This window comes from Saccostrea cucullata, unplaced genomic scaffold (genome assembly GCF_032062105.1).
Source record: "Saccostrea cucullata isolate Sc308-1 unplaced genomic scaffold, CSIRO_AGI_Scuc_v1 ctg8598, whole genome shotgun sequence".
Classification (NCBI taxonomy): Eukaryota; Metazoa; Mollusca; class Bivalvia; order Ostreida; family Ostreidae; genus Saccostrea; species Saccostrea cuccullata.
In genome coordinates, this window is record NW_026926342.1 from 16,146 (window position 1) to 27,029 (window position 10,884).

The window sequence follows — 10,884 nt, forward strand, 5'->3', positions numbered from 1 at the left end:
TAAAATCACAGTCGTGTTTTCGTGGGGTCAAATTTTCAAGGTTTGAGAAAGAAATATTGGTTGGCGGGGATTTAATTTCGAGGTTGGGGGAAGTGTGCAGTAATAATGCATATGAAATTATACATTTCCATATCTCAAACACAACAAAAATCAAACTCCATCGAAAATAAGTGATTTCACAGTATTAGATAGATAACTGATTGCTTAGACAAGTTATACTTACTGGCTGCAATAGCGATAGGACAAGAGGCGGGATCGCAGGTATATGTAAACGTCAGACCATCCGTGTCGGTCACTGAAACTGTGTCAAGGACGACGTTATTGGATGTCGTCTGCTGATCTTTCTCAATGTGTCCTAAATTCATAACAATTCATACGTCGTAAACATGCATTTTATATAAAGATGCAGATCATTTCTTGGCATATTTCTTCATGACAAAAAAGAAAAATTATTGTATATACAGCCTTGTATTCTACTTGCAAAGAAGTCTCCTAGCCTATAATTCGAGTTTAGGTAACTAGTATATCAAACTTACATTAAAAAATATTGATGACGTATAATATGAAAGTTTATTCATTTGATGTTTTGATAATTTCTACAAAATTAGCACAAAGTGTGGCACACTGAAGAAAAACATTGATGACAAACTGGTGACAGTGATAGACGTTTATGAATTAAAATTTAACATTATCACCTGCATATTGAGTACAGATCTCCCAGTTGATTCGATACACAAGAGGTAGGAACATTTTAAGATAAGTAAAATGTAATATATTTACAAGTAAGTTGATATTAAAAAATATCAACATTCTCGTTTAAAGTCTGCAAAATTTATGCAATGAGTTATTTTTCGTCAGCAAATAAAGTATTTGTTTGATTGGAAAATTGACTGCCCTTTTCATACAAATTGTTAGAACATAATTGTCTTCGGGATTATGACAAGGAGCACATGATTGGTGTGAAAGGTGGATGGGGGATACTTACTCCTTCATGGCACCTGATCACACTTGTGATACTTTTAGAGGCCCCAATATTTGCATTGCTTCCAAAGTTTATTGTTTCGATCTACTCTTGAACTTGTTATTATCATTTATTTTTTGTAAAAGAGGAACAATTCCTAAACCAAGAAATACTTCGGAGTAATAATTTGATATAAAAGGGGTTATCAATAATTTCAATTTAAAAAACTTTTTGCAATTCTATTGCCCATATAAATGAACTTATTTGCACTTACATTGTGAAAGTGGATGGAATGTTTTCCAGAGGTCTCAATGATAAACTGTTTGATTTAATATTCGAATTAAATGAAAATCATAGATTATTCAGATAAAGGGCTCAGTGCGTGTGTGAACGGTCGAAATCACGCAGGGGATGCTATACTTCTTCAGAGATTTGATTAAAATGTTAAATGTAAGTAACATATGACTGTTAAAACAAGCCATTCAATCACGCAATGCTGGCGACTTCAAAGGTCATGTAACTATTCTCTGCTCTCACATTGCACTGTTTACTACAGTAAGATCAATTTTCAAACCGAGACAGTTTACCCAGAAATATGTTGAAGAAACAATGATTTCAACAACTTCCTTTAAAGTCAGCATTTCGTAAATTTTATTTTATAAACAATACAATCTCTAAGGGGGTTGTATTTAAACTGACATTTTAAATTCTTAATTCATTTCTTATTCCTTCTACTCATCCCATTGACATTTTAAATTCTTAATTCATTTCTTACTCCTTCTGATCAAATCTCTGCAATTCCCAGGGCTCCGCGTACTATACCCTTTCCACAAATTCTATTGTTCTGTGGATTTTCAGATCGATCCCGATCATTGAGTACGACTATACAGTTCATTATCACATGCGAATCTTTAATGCTAGCTGAATTACAAGGCCCATAGGCAAAGTCAGATAGCTTTACCAAAAAAGGATAAATTTTCACCGAACTGAACTCAAAGAAAATTTTTCAAAACATTTTCATTAAATTCATTTTCTTGATGAAAATTTCAAACTTCTTATAGTTTGATAAATATTGTGATTTGACTTGGTAATGCTCCATACCTTCTCAATCAAAAACATAGTTCTGAAATTGTGCGTTACTTACAAAATATGAAACAAACATTTTTAAAGAATGAATTATTATGATATTATTCAATACATAAGAAATGCTAGTATATGGATAAAGATACAATGTTTAATTTTACTTGGTAGATTGGTGAAGACAGGAAATGCATTCTTCTCTATGATAACAATCAGCTGTTCCTCGTCATAATTCTTGGTATCGGTACATCTTACGTTAACGTCAAAACGTTTTGTTGTGTCAAAATCAAACGAAGGATTGGCGTTAATGTAGACGCCATATGCTGTAAAATAAAACTTATAATTAGTAGGAAAGGAAGAAAGAATTAGATTTTTTGTCCATTGTGGAAAAAAGCAAAAGTGCACATAAAATTTGAAGTACACGTCAACATGTATCATTGCTGTTTCCTTCCAAAGAAACATCCGGAGCAGTCCTCTTTTCTTAACATATGCTGATATGAATATATACAGTTCTAAAGATGTTAAATTTAATGAAGATTATAATGAAAGGAAAATAATTCGCTGTCAGAATAAATGTCGATATAGCAAATAAAACAGTTCAGAGTGGCTCTAAAAATGAAATCGTGACATGAGCAATACATAGGGCTCACAGCAGTTTTGATCGGTCCACAGGTATGCCTTCCCACCTTTAAACACCCGATCTCAGTCTCTCAATCTGGTGTATACATGGGACAAAGTTTGTTTGATGCATCTTGTCATCAGTATCACACTCGACATAATATGATAACACAAATATAATTTTATAACACAGTTTTAATATTCAGCTATTTTATAACACAAATTCATTATTATTATTTAAGTTAACATAAAATCAGTATTTGATATTACAGGCATTTTAATTATTTCACAGATCTTACTTCCGCTTCCTGCTGTGATTTCTTTGGTCGTGAAGGGGCCTCCTGAAGGGGACGTACTGGACACCGTACAAGAGATGGTGTCCCCATCTGTTACCCCCAGGGTGTGGATAAGAGTGGAGGACGTATGTGTTTCTGCTACTTCGTATGAGGTTGGTAGGGTGGTTATAACTGGAATCTGAAATCAGCAGTCGGGCATTATTTATAAGCATTTTTTTTATCAACAGGGGATTTTTACTCCTCCTTAGCACCTGATCCCACCTATATGGAATTTCAGGGGTCCCTGTTTATATCCTGTTCACACATTTGTATTGTTTAGAGAATTTTGTTCAACAGTTCAACTCGTTATCTTTGCCTTTTTTAATTACATACTAGTATGTCGTTTGTATTTAAAATTTTCGACATAAAAAGAAGTCTCTTGCTTTGGTCTTCAATTCCACTTTTACATAATTGTATACAGATGACTTCTAATCAATCAATAATAATCATGTTTAGTCACACTTGTAATTCAAAATATCCCATTGAAATTGAAATGAAAGACATCTAAGAGTCCGCCACATCAGTTTAATATTGAGATCCTGTTACTTCTAGAGAAAGACTAACAATTCTATAGGTGTGATGCCTTCAACTTTTCTTGCATCAACTTCCCTTACACTATTATTACATCGTGATACACATGGTGTTAATGTACGAACAATTTCGTACTGTATTATTAATGAAATCATGACTTCAAAAGAAATTGCTAATACCGGGTATCCTTGTACCTTCAACGTTCTCTCCAGAAGCCTATGTGTTGTGAGATGTGTATTGTTTCATTATGTATATAATTAGTAACATTAAGTTTCTTGAACACTCCAGAGTGGTCAACATGTTTGGTCATTTTATCTAGAACATTCTTAAATTTTGTATATGTCCAGATTGTTCCAGTAATATCATGTTTTAACAATTTCTAGAATATTCTAGATTTATAATACTATATAAATACCCTGTCAATTCAATGCATAGATATACAATAATTGTGGATACTTTTTCGTATAAGCATTATTGAGATATAACTGGGATATATATTTTCACTGAGACATTGTGTGCAGAAACGGACACTCTGATGTATGTATTTTTAGATTCTTGCTAAGTTTGTACTTTATGTTTCATATACTTATTATATATTATTGTAAATAAATTATTGTTAAGTTTAAATTGTGTTATTGATCTTTGCTGGCATTTAGGGTAATTCTGAACCCATAACAGAATTGGGGGCTCGTCCGGGATAAAGAATTTTTTTCTTGCACTTTTGCAGTTTATTGTCAGAATTTTGTTTATTGAACCGTTAAATTTGATTATAAGCCAGCAGAAATCAACATGGTGTTTTCGGTCACAGACTTTCTTAGTTCACCAAGTGTTCAGGTTTTTGATACGTTAAAAAAGGATGACTTGATCGCATTAGGTTTGCATTTTGGGTTAGATGTTAAATCCTCTCAGAGAAAGCAAGACATTAGAATTAAGGTTGCAAACAAACTAGTAGAAGAAAACGTCTTTGAAAAATACGATCTTCCAGAATATACAGTTAAATCAGAGTTAGGCTCTTATAAAATGGCAGAATATCAGTTTCAAGTAGAGTTAGAGAAAATGCGATTTGAAAGAGAAAAATTAGAAAGAGAAGAACGAGAACGTGAGCGAAAATTTGAATTAGACAAATTAGAAAGAGAAAGAGAAGAGCGAGAAAGAGAAAGACAAGAGCGAGAAAGAGAGCGTGAAATGAACTTTGAATTAGAGAAATTAAAATTACAGAACCAACCAGAACCGTCAGTTGTCAAAACTGAATTTGACGCAGCAAAAAATATCAGATTAGTTCCAAAATTTCAAGAAAAATCTGTAGACAAATATTTTCCCCAATTCGAAAAGGTCGCAGAGAATCTTAAATGGCCACGAAATGTTTGGTCAACGATGTTACAAAGTGTACTTGTTGGAAAAGCGGCTGAGGTATACTCTGCACTAGGGGTAGCTGAGAGTTCAGACTATGAGAAGGTCAAAGCAGCAATATTAAAAGCCTATGAATTAGTACCTGAAGCGTATAGACAAAAGTTCAGAAAGTATAGAAAGTTTGATAATCAAACATTTGTTGAATTTTCACGAGAGAAAGAAGATTTATTCGATCATTGGTTTAGATCTAAGAAACTTGATAAAAATTTTGCTAATTTGCGCCAAGTCATCCTGGTAGAAGAGTTTAAGGAATGTGTTCCTCAAGATTTGAAAACACATTTAGAAGATAAGAATGTGAAAACTATTGAAGAGGCAGCAGTCATATCTGATACTTACGCTCTGTCTCATAAAAAGAATTTTGTATCAAGATCTCAGACTAGCAGTAATTCTACCAATTCAGACACATATAAAAAGAGTGGTTCAGGGTCTCAGTCTTTCACAAAATCCCAGTCTCCATCCCAAGGTGGTTCTAAGTCCGGTCCAGGACGTTTTGAAGGATCTTCTGGAATAGGGTCGCTTCCTACTTGTAGTTATTGTAAGAAAAAAGGTCATCTGATCAGTGAATGCTTTAAACTTAAGAGAAAAAATGATTTTGATAAAACTCAACCACACGCTTGTGCGGCAGTTAGAGGTGATAGAGAAGCTTTAGTTTCGATTTGTTCTGACACTCCTGATGTCCAGGGTTCACAGTCCAGTTCTATTGATTCTATGGAGGATTATAAACCCTTTATGTCTCAGGGATTTGTTTCACTCGGTGACTCTAGCGAAATAAAACCTGTCCAGATTTTGAGAGATACTGGTGCTGCACAGACGTTATTGTTAGAGGGCGTGCTTCCTTTGTCTGAGCAGACTTCTACTGGTGGGTCAGTTTTATTACAGGGTGTGGAGCTAGGCGTCATTGATGTTCCCCTGCATAGAATTAGTTTGAAGTCAGATTTAGTTACTGGACCTGTTATCGTAGGTGTTCGACCTACTCTTCCCGTTCCAGGCATTTCTTTGTTGTTAGGCAACGATCTAGCTGGTGGAAAAGTTGTACCAGATCCTATAGTTTGTGAGAAGATCACTCCAGATGTCATGTATAATGATGAAGATGATGACATTTATCCAGCCTGTGCTGTTACTAGAGCGATGGCCAGAAGACGAGAAATGGAGGCAGACCATACTCAAGCCTTTGACGAGACGAATTCCTCTGTTGATATTGATTTGAATGACATTTTCTTATCTGACCTTGATGGCACTCAAACAAGCCTGGAACCACACAATATCAAGAAGCAAGAGAAGAAAGAACTTTTACCAAAATTTGGTGGTGAGGATGATGAGTTGCATCCACTAGTTAGCCAAGGCAAGGACATCCTCAGCCGAGAACGTTTACTCTCTGAACAACATAAAGACCCAGATACCATTCAACTTAGTAAGAGGGCACTTCCACCAGAAGAGGCTACTAAAGTTGGAGAATGCTTCTATATGAAAGATGGCATCCTTATGCGAAAATGGCGACCACCTGACGCTTCTCCAGATGAAGTGTGGCGTGTTGTTCACCAGATAGTGGTCCCAGCTGCTTATCGTCGAGATGTCATGAGTTTAGCTCACGATACACCTATGGCTGGTCATTTAGGTATCAATAAGACTTATAATAGGATTTTGAGTCATTTTTATTGGCCTAAGCTAAGAAAGGATGTTTCGAAGTTTTGCAAGTCATGCCATGTCTGTCAGATGGTAGGTAAACCAAATCAGAAGATACCATCTGCTCCTCTCCAACCCATTCCAGCTTTTGAAGAACCGTTTAGTCGAGTGTTGGTGGATTGTGTAGGACCTTTGCCTAGGACTAGATCTGGAAACCAGTATTTACTTACCATTATATGTACATCCACTCGATTTCCTGAAGCCATACCTCTAAGGAATATAAAGGCAAAGAGCATAGTTAAGGCCCTAACCAAGTTTTTCAGTTTTGTAGGAGCACCCAAGGCAATTCAGTCGGATCAAGGCTCAAATTTTATGTCGGGGTTGTTCCAGCAAGTCATGCATGAGTTGGGTATAAGGCAATATAGATCAACTGCTTATCATCCTGAGTCTCAGGGAGCGCTAGAACGTTTTCATCAAACCTTAAAAACAATGCTGAAGACCTATTGTTACCAGTATGAAAAAGACTGGGACGAAGGGGTTCATCTTGTGCTATTTGCTGCACGAGAAGCAGTCCAGGAGTCTCTTGGGTTCAGTCCTTTTGAATTGGTGTTCGGACATACAGTTAGAGGTCCTTTGAAATTGTTGAAGGAAAAGTGGCTGACTGAGACTAGTGATCTTAATCTTTTAGATTATGTGTCTGATTTCAAAGAAAAACTTTACAATGCTTGTAAATTAGCACAAGAGAATTTGAAGAATTCTCAGATGAAAATGAAAATGTGGTATGACAAAGATGCCAGAAATAGGGTGTTTAAGCCAGGTGATAAGGTTCTTGTATTTTTACCTATTCCTGGTCATCCTTTACAGGCCAGATTTTATGGCCCTTATGAAATTGAAAGCAAGATCAGTGATGTAAACTATGTAGTTAAGACACCAGGTCGACGTAAAGAGAAACGGGTTTGTCACATTAACATGTTAAAAGAGTATTTTGAAAGGTGTGACCGAAATTCTGTAAAACCAGTTTCCACTTTAGCCAATGCTAAGACTGTTCAAAATTGTATTGAAAGTGATACGAGTGTAGAAATGAATGAGAAAGATTGTAATCAGAGTGTTCGTTTGAAAAACTCAGAAATTTTGGCTGATTTTGATGCCAAACTTGGACATTTTAACATTCACCAAAAAGAACAAGTTAAAAACTTGATGAATGAGTATCATCAAATCTTTTCGGATGTTCCAAAGAAAACTAATGCAGCTTGTCATGATGTCATAGTGAGTGACGTTCTGCCTATCAAACAACATCCGTACCGTCTGAATCCAATAAAATTGCAGTACCTAAGAAGGGAAGTGCAGTACATGTTGGACAATGACATTGTTGAACCTAGTAAAAGTGATTGGAGCTCACCGTGTATTCTTGTACCAAAACAGGACGGTTCTTACCGATTATGTACAGACTTTAGAAAGGTGAATTCTGTTACCAAAACTGATTCATATCCAATACCTAGAATCGATGACTGTATTGACAACATTGGAAATGCGAAATTTGTCAGTAAATTTGACCTGTTGAAAGGCTACTGGCAAGTGCCGTTAACAGAAAGAGCAAAAGAAATATCTGCTTTTGCTACACGAGATGGACTTTACCAGTATAAAGTAATGCCTTTTGGCATGAAAAACGCACCGGCTACATTCCAAAGGATGATTCACTCCCTTCTTCAAGACCTTGAGGGATGCGAGGCCTACATTGATGATGTCGTCATATACAGCAACACATGGGACGAACATCTCCGAATCATGCATGCTTTATTTGACATTTTAGCTAAAGCAAACTTAACTGTGAATCTTGAGAAGAGCAAATTTTGTCATGCTTATGTAGAGTATTTAGGTCATAAAGTAGGTCAAGGTTATGTTACACCCATTATGGCTAAAGTGGAAGCTATTGCAAAGTTCCCGATTCCTACAAACAAGAAAGAATTAATGAGGTTTTTGGGCATGGCTGGGTTTTACAGAAAATTTTGTCCAAATTTTTCCTCAGTTGTTAGTCCACTTACAAATCTTTTACAAAAGAGGGTTAACTTTGAATGGACAAAGGACTGTGAAAAATCCTTTCATAAAATCAAATCTGTCCTTATGAGCAACCCAGTTCTGTCAACTCCAGATTTTTCTAAGCAATTTAAGCTTACTGTTGATGCTAATGATGTTGGAATCGGGGCAGCTTTGTTTCAAGAACATAGTGATAAGGTAGATAGAGTTGTTTCTTATTTTTCAAAGAAACTTACAAAATGTCAACAAAAGTATTCCACCATTGAAAAGGAATGCCTTGCTTTGTTGTTAGCTTTACAGCATTTTGATGTTTATTTGAATGTTACTTTGCATCCAATTCTTGTATATACGGATCACAACCCCCTGACATTTTTGCATAAATTGTCAAACAAGAATCAAAGACTGACTAGATGGAGTTTGTTGTTACAAGAATACAACATAACAATTAAGCATATCAAAGGCAAAGACAATGTTATTATGTTTCGTTCATTTTTTCTAGAACATTCTTTAAAATTTTGTGTATGTCCAGATTGTTCCAGTAATATCATGTTTTAACATTCTAGAATATTCTAGATTTCTGTTACTGTATAAATATCCTGTCAATTCGATGCATAGATAGAATTATCATCACAAGCATCACTGAGGTATTACTGGGATATAATTTCACTGGGACATTGTGTGCAGCAACGGACACTCTGATGTATGTATTTTTAGATTTTTGCTAAGTTTGTACTTAATGATTTGTATATTGTTGTAAATGGAAATTTATTGTTAAGTTTAAACTGTGTGATTGATCTTTGCTGGCATTTAGGGTTATTTTACCCATAACACATGTATTTATTGTGTTGTGAAATTTAATATTTTTCTTTTTAAAATTTTCGCCATGAATTTGGCCACAGTGTTTTACTCCCCGAACCGAAGGCTAAAGTGAGCTCTTCTAATCAAAGATTTTCCGGCTCCGTCCGTCGTCTGTAAAATTTTCACATTTTGACTTCTTCTCGATCAAGAACCACTGGGTTATTTTCAAATGAACATGCAACAAAACATCATTGGGTGAAGGGGGTATAAATGTGAACAGGGAAAAACCACGCCCTATTTCAAGGAAAAATAATTCAAAATTGTGAAATTTTGGTGGCATCTTTAAAATTCTTCTTCTCAAGAATCACTGAGCAAAAAAAATGAAACATGTGGAATTTTTGATCTGAACGATATTTTTTAAACCATTTGCTCTTGTGGGCGAAGTGGACCATAGGCCCCTTTTTTATGTTTGTCTTCAAAAATGTTTAGGTAAATTTAGAGAAATTATGAAGAATGTATGACAATGTTATATTAAAAATCAAAATTACACGTTTGTTATACGTTTTATATGGGTTTTATTTTTTTCCAAGTCATATTTTTTTAATTCCTTCGCTCCGAAGTATACTGTTTTACCTTTGTATCTGTCTGTGTGTGTCTGTGCTCAGCAGGATGGGCAAAATATCGATATTTCGGTATAATGCAATACAATTGCAAAAAATATTGCATTCAATGTATTGCATAGTTTTTGTAATTTCGATATATCGGCAAAATGCTTTAACTTTAAAATTTTTTCATTAAATACAAAAAATAAATATGAGAAAAGGTTTGTTATTAAACCGAAGAGTATGACAGAAGCTGTTTTAAAGGTGATTTCAAGCAAAATAATTAATAAAATCAACAAAATTGTTTTCCCCTTTTTGTGCTTATCATTAGTTTTGTACATTTTGCATGTAAATTAAATTAATATTATAAGAAGATATTTAAATTATGTTGAAAGTATCGCAATGCATATCGCAATACATTAAAAAAAAATGCAATACAAATTTGAACAATACCCAGTTCTATACAGTGTCTGTCTAGCTGTAGTTTTCTCAGCAACTACTCATTGCAGATTCTTTATTTTACCTTTCTCTGTTTAGCATTCCGTCGCAGGTTTTCAACTACTCATCACTGATGTTTGAAATTCTAGCACATTTTTGTTTTGGCAAGTCATATGGTGGGATTCATTTTTGCATGAATCCAATGTCAACTTCCAATGATAATTTTCCGTCGCAGTTTTTTTTAACAACAACGACTTAAATCATGAAATGTAGCACACAGTCTTCTTTATTCCATAGGTTGGGATTCGTATTTTTTTAAAAAATTTTTGTCAACTTGCTGTTTTTCCGTGCATCTGTCACAAGGAAATTTTCCCTTGCATCTGAATTAAGTTATGTATATTCACAATTTAAACGTATATCCACAGTCAGTGCGGGGGGTTCTGTGAGCATTTAC

At 34.9% G+C, this 10,884-nt stretch overlaps 1 long non-coding RNA gene across 1 annotated transcript; it reads right to left on the reverse strand.

The window, feature by feature from the left end:
- Positions 1-229: 229 nt before the first annotated feature.
- Positions 230-3,302, reverse strand: LOC134271414 (uncharacterized). The gene is made up of 3 exons (XR_009993020.1): positions 2,959-3,302; positions 2,206-2,364; positions 230-355 (listed from the first exon to the last, which is right to left on the reverse strand). It is a non-coding gene; the product is annotated as an uncharacterized LOC134271414 (long non-coding RNA).
- Positions 3,303-10,884: the final 7,582 nt, after the last annotated feature.